This window comes from Myotis daubentonii, chromosome 2 (genome assembly GCF_963259705.1).
Source record: "Myotis daubentonii chromosome 2, mMyoDau2.1, whole genome shotgun sequence".
In the NCBI taxonomy this organism is placed as follows: Eukaryota; Metazoa; Chordata; class Mammalia; order Chiroptera; family Vespertilionidae; genus Myotis; species Myotis daubentonii.
The window spans coordinates 51,613,805-51,628,300 of record NC_081841.1 but is presented as its reverse complement, the minus strand read 5'-3'; the positions used below and the strand labels follow the sequence as shown (position 1 = coordinate 51,628,300).

The window sequence follows — 14,496 nt, the reverse complement described above, 5'->3', positions numbered from 1 at the left end:
TTTCAAGGCGCCGGAAGCAGGCTATCCCCGAAGGAGTGAGTGCTTCTGCCCGTGGTAGGCTCTGTGATCTTGAGGACGTCCTCTCTCCGAGTGACCCCTCTCGATTCCCTAGGGCCGCGCTTGCCCTCTGTCCGAGTCTCCTGCATCGGCGCCTGGACGCGGTACGTGCCAGATGTCCATTTGGCAATGACTGGGGCCAAGGCGCCTCCTGGGTGCTGGGAGGACCCGCGACGCCCTCTAGTGGCGGCGGCGTGCCTAGGCCGGGAACCACCCGTGGCCAGTTAACATCTGGTGGCAAAGGTCGGGAGCCTGGGAGCGGCCCCTGGGCGGACCGAGTCGGCTTTTCCCTTTGTCGGCGTTTCCCTTTGTCGGCGTTTCCCTTTGTCGGCGCCCTTTGTCGGCGTTTCCCAAGTTCGGTGGGGAAATGTCTTTCCTTAAGCGCCTCCTGCAGACCAAGCTCGGGTCTCAGCTTGAATGTCATTTTTCTTCTGAAAGTTTTTCTCTGACCAAAGGACACACATTTTCTCTTACCACCCTGTGTATTTTTTTAATAGCACTTACCACTGACATCGTTTATATGTTTTGTTTCCTTGTTTGGCAGGCTCCCTAACTAGGCTGAGGGCAAGTGTTCTGTCTCGTTCACTGCTATACCCTAATTAATTTTTAACAAATTAATTAATAACTGAAACCGGGAAGGGTTCCCAGAAGTGGCACTTAGCTGCCTCCAACAGTTAAGACCTCTTGAACACATATGAACCCTTTGAGTGCCAACCCATATCCTAGGGACGATGCTAAAATTGCCAAGGCATTTCTGCTGATTCTACAGCAGTTTAGGGAAAAAATTATGAATCGCAAGTAAATGAAGTTACATATTCAAAAACTTAAGGAAACCTTTACGACACTGACATATTTAGCAATACCATCATCACTTAATAAAAGCAGACTTAGAGCTGGACGCCGCGGCGGAGCTTTGATAGCGCTCCCGGCACTTTTGGCGGAAGGGCACTCTAGGGGTTAATACAGGTGGGGGCAAACGTAGGTTTACAGTTGTTTGTATGGAAAATAATACAGTAATAAATAGTAATTCAAGAATCAACTCTGGTTTCTGTGGTAGGCAGTTAGACATGAGCAGGGCAAGGACGATGGGCCAGGTACGGAAGGTCACCAGCCTGGAAAAGCCCCAGGTACCCAATGGAACAATGGAGACATCCATTCCGGGAGCTGCTAGAGCTTGTTGGGCGGCGGCGGGGGTTGGGGGGGGGGGGGGGGAATGGAGAGGGAAGGAGGGGCTTTCAAGTTTCCTCTGACCCTAAGGATAAAGTTCAGGCTCCTTAACCGGGCCTCCCTTCCCGGCCTCATCTCCTGTCCCATTGTCTCTCTTTCCCCGTAGCTCTCTCTGCTAAGGAATATTGGCCTTTCAGTTCCGCCAGAGGCCAGGCAGGCCGCTTTCTACCCCTGGCCTTTTGCACCTGTTGCTCTCTGCCTGGCGGTTCTCCCCTCCCTTCTAGCTTGTCTTGCAGGCTCCAGCTGAAATGGTGGTAATAATAGCTAACACTTATTGAGCAGATACTACTGCCATCATTTTTCTTCGCCTTTACATGTATTAAGTGGTTTAATCCTCACTTAACTTCATGAGGTAGATACTATTGTTAGCTCCACTTCCTAAGCGAGGTTAAGTAGCCTCATCAGTATCTGAGTCAGCAGTTGAACCCAGACAGACTGGGTACATGAATTACTGCAGTTTGTATATAAACAGCACTGTTACAGGAAACTCTTTCTTAAGCCCACGGAGTTAGGTTTCCCTGTTATTCATCTTGTAGCTAGCTATAATTATCCTTCATAGTACTTAAAATAATTAACTCTAGCATTGTGCTCTTTTTTTGCATTTTAATTTCTTTATTGATTAAGGTATTGCATATGTGTCCTTAACCCCCCCCATTGCCCCCCACTCCCCTCCACTCAGCATTATGCTCTTAATGACTGCTCCCCATTTGATTCTAAGCTCACTGTATTTCTGGTTCCTAGTACAGTCCCTGGCACAGGAGGTGCTTATTAAGTATTTATTAACTGAATACATATACCTGAGTATAAAGTAATATTTTTCCTCTCAAAATAATTCCTTTGAGCCCACCCAGCGTGGTTGAGCATCGACCTATGAACCAGGAGGTCACGGTCAGGCACATGCCCGGGTTGCAGGCTCAATCCCCAGTGTGGGACCTGCAGGAGGCAGCCGATCAATGATTCTCTCTCATCATTGATGTTTCTATCTCTCCCTCTCCCTTCCTCTCTCTGAAAGCAATAAAAAATATATTTGAAAAATAATAATTCCTTTGAAAGGAAATTGCTTTATTTTTTTTATTTTTTTTTTAAATTAAATCTTTATTGTTCAGATTATTACATTTGTTCCTTTTTTTCCCCCCATAACTCCCCTCCTCCCAGTTCCCGCCCCACCCTCCGCCCTCACTCCCTACCCACTGTCCTCATCCATAGGTGCACGATTTTTGTCCAGTCTCTTCCCACATCTCCCACACCCCTTTCCCCCCCAAGAATAGTCAGTCCATTCCCTTTCTATGTCCCTGATTCTATTATAATCAACAGTTCATTCTGTCCATCAGATTATTTATTCACTTGATTCTTAGATTCACTTGTTGATAGATGCATATTTGTTGTTCATAATTTGTATCTTTACCTTTTTCTTCCTCTTCCTCTTCTTAAAGGATACCTTTCAGCATTTCATATAATCCTGGTTTGGTGGTGATGAACTCCTTTAGCTTTTCCTTATCTGTGAAGCTCTTTATCTGACCTTCAATTCTGAATGATAGCTTTGCTGGATAAAGTAATCTTGGTTGTAGGTTCTTGGTATTCATCACTTTGAATATTTCTTGCCACTCCCTTCTGGCCTGCAAAGTTTCTGTTGAGAAATCAGCTGACAGTCGTATGGGTATTCCCTTGTAGGTAACTGAGTTTCTTTCTCTTGCTGTTTTTAAGATTCTCTCTTTATCTTTTGCTCTTGGCATTTTAATTATGATGTGTCTTGGTGTGGTCCTCTTTGGATTCCTTTTGTTTGGGGTTCTCCGCGCTTCTTGGACCTGTAAGTCCATTTCTTTCACCAGGTGGGGGAAGTTTTCTGTCATTATTTCTTCAAATAGGTTTTCAATATCTTGCTCTCTCTCATCTTCTGGCACCCCTATAATTCTGATGTTGGTACGCTTGAAGCTGTCCCAGAGGCTCCTTACACTATCCTCGCATTTTTGGATTCTTTTTTCATTTTGCTTTTCCGGTTGGATGTTTTTTGCTTCCTCGCATTTCAAATCATTGACTTGATTCTTGCGCTCCTCTGGTCTGCTGTCGGGTGTCTGTATAATATTCGTTATTTCAGTCTGTGTGTGCTTAATTTCTAGTTGGTTCCCCAATATACGATCGAGGGTCTTATTAGTTTTCGTGTAGATCTCATTAAGTTTATCGGCAGCTTCTAAACAGTTCTTGAGAGACCTTAAAAGTGTGGTTCTGAACTCTATTTCTTCCATTGACAATTTTGTCCTGTTTCTTTGTCTCCGCATTTTGTTATGCTTCCTTGGTGCACCCCCTAGTGGTCTTTGTTCGCAGTCTTATAGATAAATCTTGATTGTTGTAGCTAATTCCAGGGAGGGTTTGACCTCCAGGCCAAGTGGCTATGAGAATCAGCTGGGTCAGCAGTGAGAGAACTTCTGTCCTCTAGGGAGGTGCTAATCTAGCCTTTGCCTGAGGCTATCCAGCAAATGCCTCTGTGCAGGGCTTTGGCAGGGCGGGTCGCACAGGATCAACAGGGTGGGCCGGAGAGAGCAGTTATGGCGGCTCTCAGTCCTGTCCCAAGGGGCTCTGCCTCTCTGAGTCCCGGCACCCGCTGCAAAGCTCGGAGAGAAAGCTGCACTCGCTCTGACCGAAGCCAGACAGTCCCGCTTCTCCCGTTTGAGTCTGGGTCCCTAAAGACTCGCCCGGATCTGGTGCTCAGAGTCTGCGACTCCCTCCCGATTGAAAACGCCAACCGCGCCCTCCGCCGCCAGCCCGCTCCGCGCACTCCGCACCTCAGAATTTGACTTCAGCACTGCGCCTCCTCTGAGTGTCCGTATGCGTTTCTCTTTCCTCCTAGTTGTAGGACTTCCACTCAGCCAGCGTTCCTGTGGTTCTGGGTGATGTCCCTTCCGTTTTTTGGTTTCACTTTTGAAGTAGTTGTTCAAAGCAGCAAACTCCGGCGTTAACCTATGCCGCCATCTTGGTTCTCCCCTGAAAGGAAATTGCTTTATATTTTGTGTTCTTTTTTTTTCACTAATAAATAGTTAATTTATTCACTAATGCCACAGGCCAGGCATTGTTTTTGTTGCTTGAGATAAATCGGAGATTAGATAGGTAAAGAGTACAGCCCTACCTGGACGGTGTGATCAGTGGTTGAGCGTCAACCTATAAACCAGGTCACAGTTCAATTCCCAGCCGGGGCACATACCTGGGTTATGGACTCCATCTCGAGTTGGGGGCGTGCAGGAGGCAGCTGATCAGTGATTCTCATCATTGATGTTTCTCTCTGCCTCTCCCTTCCTCTCTGAAATCAATAAAAACGTATTTTAAAAAAAAGATTGGCCCTAGTTGGGTAGAGCATCGTCCTGATACACCAAGCTTGTAAGTTCGATCCCCAGTCAGGGCACATACAAAAATCAATCAATGAATGCATAACTAAGTAGAACAACAGATTAATGTTTCCCTTTCCCATCCTCTCTCCCTCCCTCCCTCTCTCTTAAATCAATTAAATTTTAAAAAATGAAAAAAAGATTACAGCCCTACCTAGTGTAGTTTACATTATAAAATGTTTGAGAGATTGTTTGGAATACCAGGGTGAGGTGGTATTCTGGAGCCTCATGTAAAGATTAGATTTGCTTGGGGACCTCAGGTGTAAAGATTAAAGATTTGAATTTGATTTAAAAGGTCCTAGGGAATCATAATGCATTTTGCCCAAGGGAATGGCAAGATGAAGGTGATATTTTGTAAAAATTACTCTGGAGTTAATATGGATTAGAGTGGGAAGAGACTGGAGGTTCAGGATATCATTAAAGTTATTTTATAACCATCTGGATAGGAGATAGTGAGGGACCACCAGACTGGTGACCATCTTACGCGATCCCAGGTTTGTGCTACAATAAGTGGGCACCAGATTTGAGCTCCCCAAACCCATATCATTTAGCTTGTCATCAGCATTTGCTGTTGTTCATTTGGCAAACATTTGAGGGTCTGCTCTATACCATTCTGCTAGGTTCCAGGAAAATAAAGGCAAATGAGAGGCAGGCCTTTCCCTCTAAAAGCTCAGAGGTTTAGTAGAGAAGATGGACATTTAAAAATCATTGTGGCCCTAGCTGGTTTAACTCAGTGGACAGAGTATTGGCCTGTGGACTGAAGGGTCCCGGGTTTGATTCCGGTCAAGGGCACATGCCCAGTAGGGGGCGTGCAGGAGGCAGCTGATCAATGATTCTCTCTTATTGTTTCTATCTCTCTTTCCCTCTCCCTTCCTCTGAAATAAATAAAAATTTATTTTAAATAATAATTGTGCTTCCCCTTCTCCCCTCTCCCTCTCTCTTCACCGCTCTCCACCAAGTGAGGGCACTGTGGGAAGGCAGCAAGCCAGAGAGCGCCATTTCCAGAAACCAAACCAGGTGCTTCCCGATCTTGGACTTCCTGCATCCTGAACTGAGAAAATAAATGTTTATTATTTAAGCCACACAATCTATGATATCAGTTCTAGGTTTATTTATTTATTTACTTAGCCCCGGGTTTAGGACTCAAATGCCTAGAACGGCCCACGCACAGGAGAGAATGAGTGCCCCCTGGGAGAGTTGCCCGGGTGCTTTGTTACATTGTGTCAGATCCTCCACATTTGCAAGAGAAGCCAGACATTCAAGTGTGTAAAGGTGGGCACTAATTTGAAAAGATTTTAAGAGGAAAAAAAATAACTGTACTATCACGTGAGAGGTGCTGTAACAGGAAAATGTCTAAGGCACAGTGAGAGTTAAAGGAAGGAGCAGTAATAAATTCTGGTGGTGGTGGTGGTGGTGCATCCAGATGCAGAGAAGTCATGTTTGAACTAGATCACGGAGGATAAATTGGAGACTGACGAAGACAGAGTACTGCGAGGACTGGCTTTTTGGAAAGAGGGAACGGAATGTGCAAAGATAAGAAAGACTGGAAACTTTTCAGGAAAAGATAAATCTCTTGCCAGGACAGATAATAGCTGCAGTGACTTGCCACCTTTAGATACGGATTCATTGAGTTTGACAGGTTGGTTTGTGACAAGTTATTCTTCCCAAGGCACTGAAAAAAAAGTGTCAGCATGAAAGAATTATAATAACCAAGGGTTTGTATTAAAACTTCTTACTTGCATTCCTTTTTTCTAATGTGTTAAAAATGTTTTAAAAGGAAAAGAACAAAGAATATTATAACATTCATCTATGTGTCTACCACCCAAAATGAATAAATAATGTCAAACCTATTTTCTCCCAAGTCCCATTTCCCTTTCTTCCTTTAGGCTGCCCCTTTATGTCAGTCCACTTTTAATACTTTGTGTATATATACAGGGTGTCCCCCCAAAATGTTTACACACTCTGAATAATTATATATTCCGGTGTTTAAATCTGAAAAAGAAGACATCAAGTAAGCTATCAGATGTTAAAGTGTGTATACATTTATACCCTGTATTTGAGCATTTATATGACAATTTATATTTATATATAAATAAGTAGTATATAGTATATTTTTAAGATATATTTTATTGATTCTTTACAGAGAGGAAGGGAGAGGAATAGAGAGTTAGAAACATCGATGAGAGAGGAACATCGATCAGCTGCCTCCTGCACACCGCCTACTGGGGATGTGCCCGCAACCAAGGTACATGCCCTTGACCGGAATCGAACCTGGGACCCCTCAGCCCGCAGGCCGACGCTCTATCCACCGAGCCAAACCGGCCAGGGCTCTATAGTATTTTTTAATGTTTTAAATACTCCGGCGCACTCTGCCTCCCGGAGCATGTCTGAGCCTTTCCCTTCCTCCTCTTCTCCAATAGCCATGCCTCTCCTACACTCTGAGGGTCCCCATAAGATTTGCCACCAGGGGAACAACGTGCAGTGGCAGCTCCTCCGGGGCTAACCCTCGGAGCCTGCCACCACGGCCCCCTTTTCTCTGGTTTTCCAGTGAGCCGACAGCAGCCGGCCTTGGCTCCTTTCTCTCTCATAACGTCTCTAGAGAGCCAAAGCAGCCTGGCCTAGGAGTCTCTCTCCTGTTGCTGCTTCTATCCTGAGCCCTTCCTTGTTTCACTGTCCCCAACTTTCATAAACGTGCTCTCAAAATAAAATAAGAAACCATATATTTGGTTTCATGTTGTCACTGGACAACCAATGGGTCCGGACTGCCTGTCACGACTTGAGCCAATCAAGTGAAGACAGAGTTGAATCATCTATGAGCATTTATTCCAGTGCTGCTGGGAGAATGGGAGAGCAGCAGGTCACCCACAAACATCTGCTTCCAGCCCCCCAGAAGCCAGCTGCTTATATTGGGTAGGACAAAGACTACATGGGGGAGCAGGAATCCCGGGCATGGGGAGGTAGGCAGGGCGGGCTGTGGGAAGCTGGGGCCGGACGCCACTGATGGACCTCATTCCAAGGTTGACTCCCGGGTCCTGGGGATGTACACCTCCCAGCCAGGTTCACGTGTGCTTTCTTAAATCAAAACAAAACAGTCACGGTTAACAGAGCATGATTCATATTTCCTACTTTATTTCTTATAGCTAGGCCCCAATATTCTAGTCCCCTAACAATGCTAACAACGTGGCATTTTTCTGTTTTGTTTCCCTCAGATTTGTTTTCAGAATTCATCCATGTGGTGATAGAGACCGAGTTCATTGATGTTAGCTGCTGTGCGTTGTTCCGTCACAAGAATACACTCCAGTTTGTTTACCTGTTTGCCACTGATAGACATTTACAGTGCTTGCATGTTTCATTATTACAAACACACCATTGCAGGGAACGTCCGCGAAGATGTCTCCTTGTTCTTAGGTCTAAGAAACTTAAGCGGTGTTTTCAGACTGGTTTTTAACCGTGACTCATAGTAAACACATTTTATATCAAAACTCACTTCTTACATTTTATATTCTATTTCATTTCTTGTAAAATGCTGGACACGACCCACTTGATTGATTTCAGGACCCACCAGTGGATTGAGAAACACACTGCTCTAAGGCAATAGACTCTGGGACAAAGGATGTGTGTGTTTTCACCTTGAGCAAGTAACATGTTGTTCTCCAAAGCAGTTGTATCAGTTTTACAGGATAAGAGTCCTCCTAGCTTCTCTGCACCCTCGTGATGGAAGAAAAGGGCGCTGTAATAAATCTCACCAAAGGTAACCTCTCAGGGTGATCTCATCATAAATCCCTGACTGGGAAGGTCATGCTGGGGAGTTTTGCCCAGGCCTGCAACTTCTTTAGTGAAAGGTTTTTAAATTACCCTGTCCATTGTTCTTGTGCATCTAGGTTAACCTTTTAAGAAATATAGATATTTTTTATTGATTTCAGAAAGGAAAGGAGAGGGGGAGAGAGCTACAGAAACATCAATGATGAGAATTATTGATTGGCTGCCCCCTGCACGCCCCCTACTGGGGATCAAGCCCACAATGCGGCCGGCCGTGTGTCCTGACCGGTAATCTAACCATGACCTCCTGGTTCAGGGGTCGACACTCAACAACTGAGCCACACCAACTGGGCTGTAAGGTCCCTCCTTAATGTGCATAAAAGAAACTGCAAACTGACATTTTCTGAAGCATTTTGAGATCTTTGCTTCCTGGCAATTGTGGTCAGTTTGGCTCAAATAAACTCAGGTTTGGATGTTTCTTGTGTGGACATCACACAACACTTAAAATGGTCAGACTTTTGCCCTAACCGGTTTGGCTCAGTGGATAGAGCGTCGGCCTGTGGACTCAAGGGTCCCAGGTTCGATTCCGGTCAAGGGCATGTACCTTGGTTGCAGGCACATCCCCAATAGGGGTATGCAGGAGACAGCTGATCAATGTTTCTCTCTCATCAATGTTTCTAACTCTCTATCCCTCTCTGTAAAAAAATCAATAAAATATATTTTTTAAAAAAATGGTCAGACTTTTAAATTATTGCTAACCCAATAGATGTGAAATGAATCTCATTGTCCATTTACTCTGTATTTCTCTGATTACTAGAGAAAGCTGATTTTTGTATGTATTATTGGTTATTTCAATTTCTTCTGGTAATTCATACCTTTTGTTCACTTTTCTATTGGGCTGTTTATATTCCTTATTATCATCAGTTTGTAGGACTCCTTTATAGATGCCAGGTAATAGTCTTTTTCTGATAAACCTGTTCGATGCAGATATCTACTCCCTGTCTTCCCATCTGTCACTTGTAATTTAACCTTGTTTAAGATGTTTTTCATGTAGGAGTTTTGTGGGGTTTTAAAAAATATTTTTATTGATTTCAGAGAGGAAGGGAGAGGCAGAGAGAGAAAGAAACATCAATGATGAGAGAGAATCATTGATCGGCTGCCTCCTGCACGCCCCCTACTGGGGATCGAGCCTGCAACCCCAGTACGTGCCCTTCGCTGGAAATCGAACCTGGGACCCTTCAGGCCTACACTCTATCCACTAAGCCAAACCAGCTAGAGCTCATGTAGAAGTTTTTAATATTTGTTATACTAAATTTTTTTTCTTTTTTTTTGAATTTTGTTTTATTGCTTAAAGTATTAGAAAGAGTCTTACATATGTCTCCCCCCTCCCCCCGCTTGACATTCCCCTGGCCTCCCCTATCCCCCAGTGTCTTGTGTCCATTGGTTATGCTTATATGCATGCATACAAGTCCTTCGGTTGATCTCTTTCCCCCCCCTCCTGCCCCCCCACCCTCCCCTCCCCGGCCTTCCTGCTGTAGTTTGACAGTCTGATCGAGGCAGCTCTGCCTCTGTATCTATTTTTGTTCATCAGTTTATAATGGTCTTTATTATTCATAAATGAGTGAGATCATGTGGTATTTTTCCTTCATTGACTGGCTTATTTCACTTAGCATAATGCTCTCCAGTTCCATCCATGCTGTTGCAAATGGTAAGAATTCCTTCTTTTTTACAGCAGCATAGTATTCCATTGTGTAGATGTATCACTGTTATACTAAATTTTATCAAAATTGTTCATTATGACTTCTGCTTTTTCATAATTTGCTTTAAGAGGTTCTGCCTTAAGAGCATAAAGAGCCCTGACCGGTTTGGCTTAGTGGATGGAGTGTTGGCCGGTGGACTGAAGGGTCCCAGGTTTGATTCCGGTCAGGGGCATGTACCTTGATTGTGGGCTTGATTCCTAGTAAGGGGGGGCGTGCAGGAGGCAGCTGATGGATGGTTCTCTTCGATGTTTCTAACTCTCTATCCCTCTCCCCTCCTCTCTGTAAGATTCAATATAATATATATATTTTTAAAAGAGCATAAAGATATTCTATAGGCTGAGACAGTCCCTGTGAGGCTGAGACGGTCCCTGTGAGGCTGCAACGGCCCCTGTGAGGCTGCGACAGTCCCTGTGAGGCTGAGACGGTCCCTGTGAGGCTGCGACAGCCCCTGTGAGGCTCCAACGGTCCCTGTGAGGCTGCGACGACCCCTGTGAGGCTGAGACGGTCCGTGTGTGGCCGAACACAGGGACATGTTGCAGATGGAAATAGCTACATTTTCCATGTGTATGACCCGGCAACAAAAAGCATACACCTATGGATGAGGACAGTGGGGGGTAAGGGCAGAGAGTGGGGTGGGAACTGGGTGGAGGGGAGCTATGGTGGGAAAAAAAGGGGAACAACTGTAATAATCTGAACAATAAAGATTTATTTTTTAAAAATATTCTATATTTTTTCAAATAATTTTGAAGTTGTTTTGTTTTATAACTTGAGGTCTTTAATTCACATGGAGTGTATTTTCGCCTGTTCCTTTTCTATCTTCTGAATTTCTGGGCTCACTATTTGACTTTTCACATTTCTTTCTGTAATGGTTATCCTTCGCATTCTAGCCATTTTATGTCATCCCTGTGAGTCTTTATCTTAAAAATATCAGAATGGGAATATAGAGAAGGCCAAGGCTTAGAAAAGTAGCTGTTTGGAGGCCTGTAAGAAGAAACAGATGGCAAAGATGAGGTAAAGGGAATAATGGGAAGGAATCTCTCCAAAAGATGATATGCAAGGGCTATTCACCCATCACACCCAGAACCTGAGGTTTCTAGAAGAAGAATTATCCTTGTGGAGAGAAGAGGTGTTTCAGACAGCTGGCCCTGAAAGAGAAGAGGTGTAGACTTCTGACAGGATTTTTTAAAATCCTCACCAGAGGGTATGTTTTTCATTGATGAGAGAGAGAGAGAGAGAGAGAGAGAGAGAGAGAGAGAGAGAGAGAGAAAGAAACATGAATCAGTTGCCTTCAGTTCCCACCCCGACCGGGGATCAAACTCGCAACCAGGATATGTGCCCTGACTGGGAGTTGAACCCTTCAGTGCTCTGGACAATGCTAACCCACTGAGCCACACCGGCCAGGGCACACATCTACTTTTTAACTTCACCTCTCTGCCCTATCTGCAAGCCCTGTGAGCTTTTTCTGGATTGCACTAGAAGATTGTGCAATAGAGTCATACAGAAGTTGGTGAAACCCAGGTCTTCTGCTTCACATTGGAAGGGTTCAGTGCCCTCCCTATCTTCTTCTACACAGGCACGCATCTCCTAAACCCTAAGGGACCTTGAGACTTGTACTCAGGGCAGCAGTGGGCAGCAGCAGCTGGTTCCAAGCTAAACCGCTGAACCAGCCCCAAGGCCCCCTTTTCTCTGACTTCTCAGTGAGCCAACGCTGCCCCACCTGGGCTCTCCTGTTGCTTCTTCTACTCTAAGCCCTTCTTTGTTTCACTGTCCCCAGCTTGAATAAACGTACCCTCAAAAAAAAAAAAAAAAAAGTAAGAGTCCTGGTGAGGCCAGCTGAAGCCAGTTTGTGAGAGAAGAACTGTAAGAGAAGAGGAGGTTATCGCTTTCAGAGGAGCAGTATTCCAAATGACAAGAAATAGTCTTTGATTTCTACGGTAATCACTGAAGTCATAATCATCATCAAAAGCCTTTATCAGTGCCTGCCTGCAACAGGCAATCAAAAGGAGGACACAACTAAATTTAGAATGCATTATTCATGAACAAGTCTAATAATTTACACTACGAAAATTAATATAAATAGGTGAGTAAAGGACGTATCTATATGATAATAAAAAAGGCAGACCAATCTAGCCACTGTGGACAGTAAAGAATTAACATCAAACACATCAGAAGTCAGTGCAATTCCACGATAAGGGCATCACTGGGCGCAGAGCAGTGCCTACCAGGGGTTGGTTATAGGGGTTCCAAGTTCAGGGAAACCGATTAGGGAGGGCGGGTCTCTTGCTTTCTGACTCCCTCCACTTTTTTCCACCCTGCATACACATGCCCCACCCCAAACCTTTTCTCTTCCAGGCAACATAACCCTTGCTAACGCTCGAGTTAAGAGGAACTTTTACGCGAGTCTGCGGCTCTGCCTACGGGGACCTTTACCCAGCATCAGCAGGAGCCACCCTCAGGAGCCCTTTTGTGCTGCCCGGCACGTCCACAGCAATTAGAGCAAAAGGACAGAGGTAAGGGAACTCCTGGAGAGAGATTTTCCCCACCCAGCTGCGGCAGGGTCACCTAGGGTCTCGTCCATCAGTCTTGATATTCACCATGATGCATGGCTCATTATCTAGCCAGCACCACTTACTGAACTTCTAGGCACATTTGCACAGTCAGCAAGATTCATAAATGTTTTACCTGGCTGAGTCAATATTAGAAAGACTTCAAGGATTTTGCAGTTTGCCCTGGCTGGGTAGCACAGTTAGTTAGAGCATTGTCCCCATATGCCAATCCCTGTCATACAAGAATCAACCAATGAATGCATAAATAAGTGGAACAACAAATCAATGTTTTTCTCTCTCTAAAATTAATAAAAATTTAAAAGATGATTTTGCAGTTTAATATCACTATCATAAAATTACTAGCGTATATTTAATGTAGGACAAAGGAATAATATGTTCATATACACATACAAATTGATCTTGTCTCAGGGTCTTTTTTAAAATTTGTTGATTTAGAGACAGAGAGAAGGAGGAAAGAGAGAAACATTGATTTGTTGTTCCACTTATTTATGCATTTATTGGTTGATTCTTGCATGTACCCTGTCCCAGGGATCGAACCTGCAACCTTGACGTATCAGGAAGACACTCTAACCAACTGAGCTACCTGGCCAGGGCTTAAATTTATTTTGTAATAGAATTTATCACCCCCTGACATATACTTATTGACTTGTTTATTATTTGTCTCCCCCACAGAACCATTTCTCTAAGAGCAGGAGCTTTGTATGTCTTTGATCATTGCTGTCTTCCAGAGCCTAGAACAGAACCTGGCACACAGTAGATGCTCAATGTTGTATTTATTAAATGAATGAAATTAAATGGAACAAACATATGTGTTCGTGTGTTCTTATTCTTAATGTATGATGAAGTTAAATAGAAGACTCAAAGATGTCTTTTTTAAAATAATTTTTTTATTTTTCAATTACACTTGACATACAATATTATATCAGTTTCAGGTGCACACCCCAGTAATTAGACATAACTTAAGTAATGATCTCAAAAAATCTCATACCCATCTGACACCATACCTAGTTTTTAGAATATTATTGACTATACTAGAGGCCCGTTGCACGAAGAGATTCGTGTAATAGGCCTTCCTTTACCTGGCTACCAGCACTGGTTTTCCTCTGGCACCCGGGACCCAGGCCTTCGCTCCGGCCGCAGCAGAGAAGCCAAGCCTCTTCAGTCTTCAGTCATCTTCAGTCTTTGCTCCATGCCTGTATATGCAAATTAACTACCATAGTTGTTGGGTTCATTTGCATACCCATCCTGATTGGTTGGTGGGTGTAGCGGAGTGACACCAATTTGCATGTTTCTCTTTTATTAGTATAGATTCCCTATGCTGTACTTTACACCCCCATGACTATACAAACTACTAATTTGTGCTTCTAAATCCCTTTGCCCATTTCCCCAACCATCCTCCCATTTGGCAACTGTCAAACTGTTCTCTGTATCTGTGAGTCTATTTCTGCTTATTCATTTATTTTGATTTTTAGATTCAATTGTTGATAGGTATGTATTGCCATTTTATTGTTCATATTTTTTAATCTTTTTCTTAAAGAAGACCCTTTAATATTTCATGTAATACTGGTTTGGTGGTGATGAAATCCTTTAGCTTTTTCTTGTCTGGGAAGCTCTTTATCTGACTTTCAATTCTAAATAATAGCTTTGCTGGGTAGAGTAATTTTGATTGTAGGTTCTTGCTTTTCATCACTTTGAATATATCTTTTTTTTTTTTTAATATATTTTATTGATTTTTCACAGAGAGGAAGG

The 14,496-nt window shown here is 43.8% G+C and overlaps 1 long non-coding RNA gene across 1 annotated transcript; it reads left to right on the top strand.

The window, feature by feature from the left end:
• Positions 1 to 25: 25 nt before the first annotated feature.
• Positions 26 to 13,555, top strand: LOC132227609 (uncharacterized). The gene is made up of 3 exons (XR_009451215.1): positions 26 to 161; positions 12,533 to 12,690; positions 13,420 to 13,555. It is a non-coding gene; the product is annotated as an uncharacterized LOC132227609 (long non-coding RNA).
• The last annotated feature ends 941 nt before the right edge of the window (positions 13,556 to 14,496 follow it).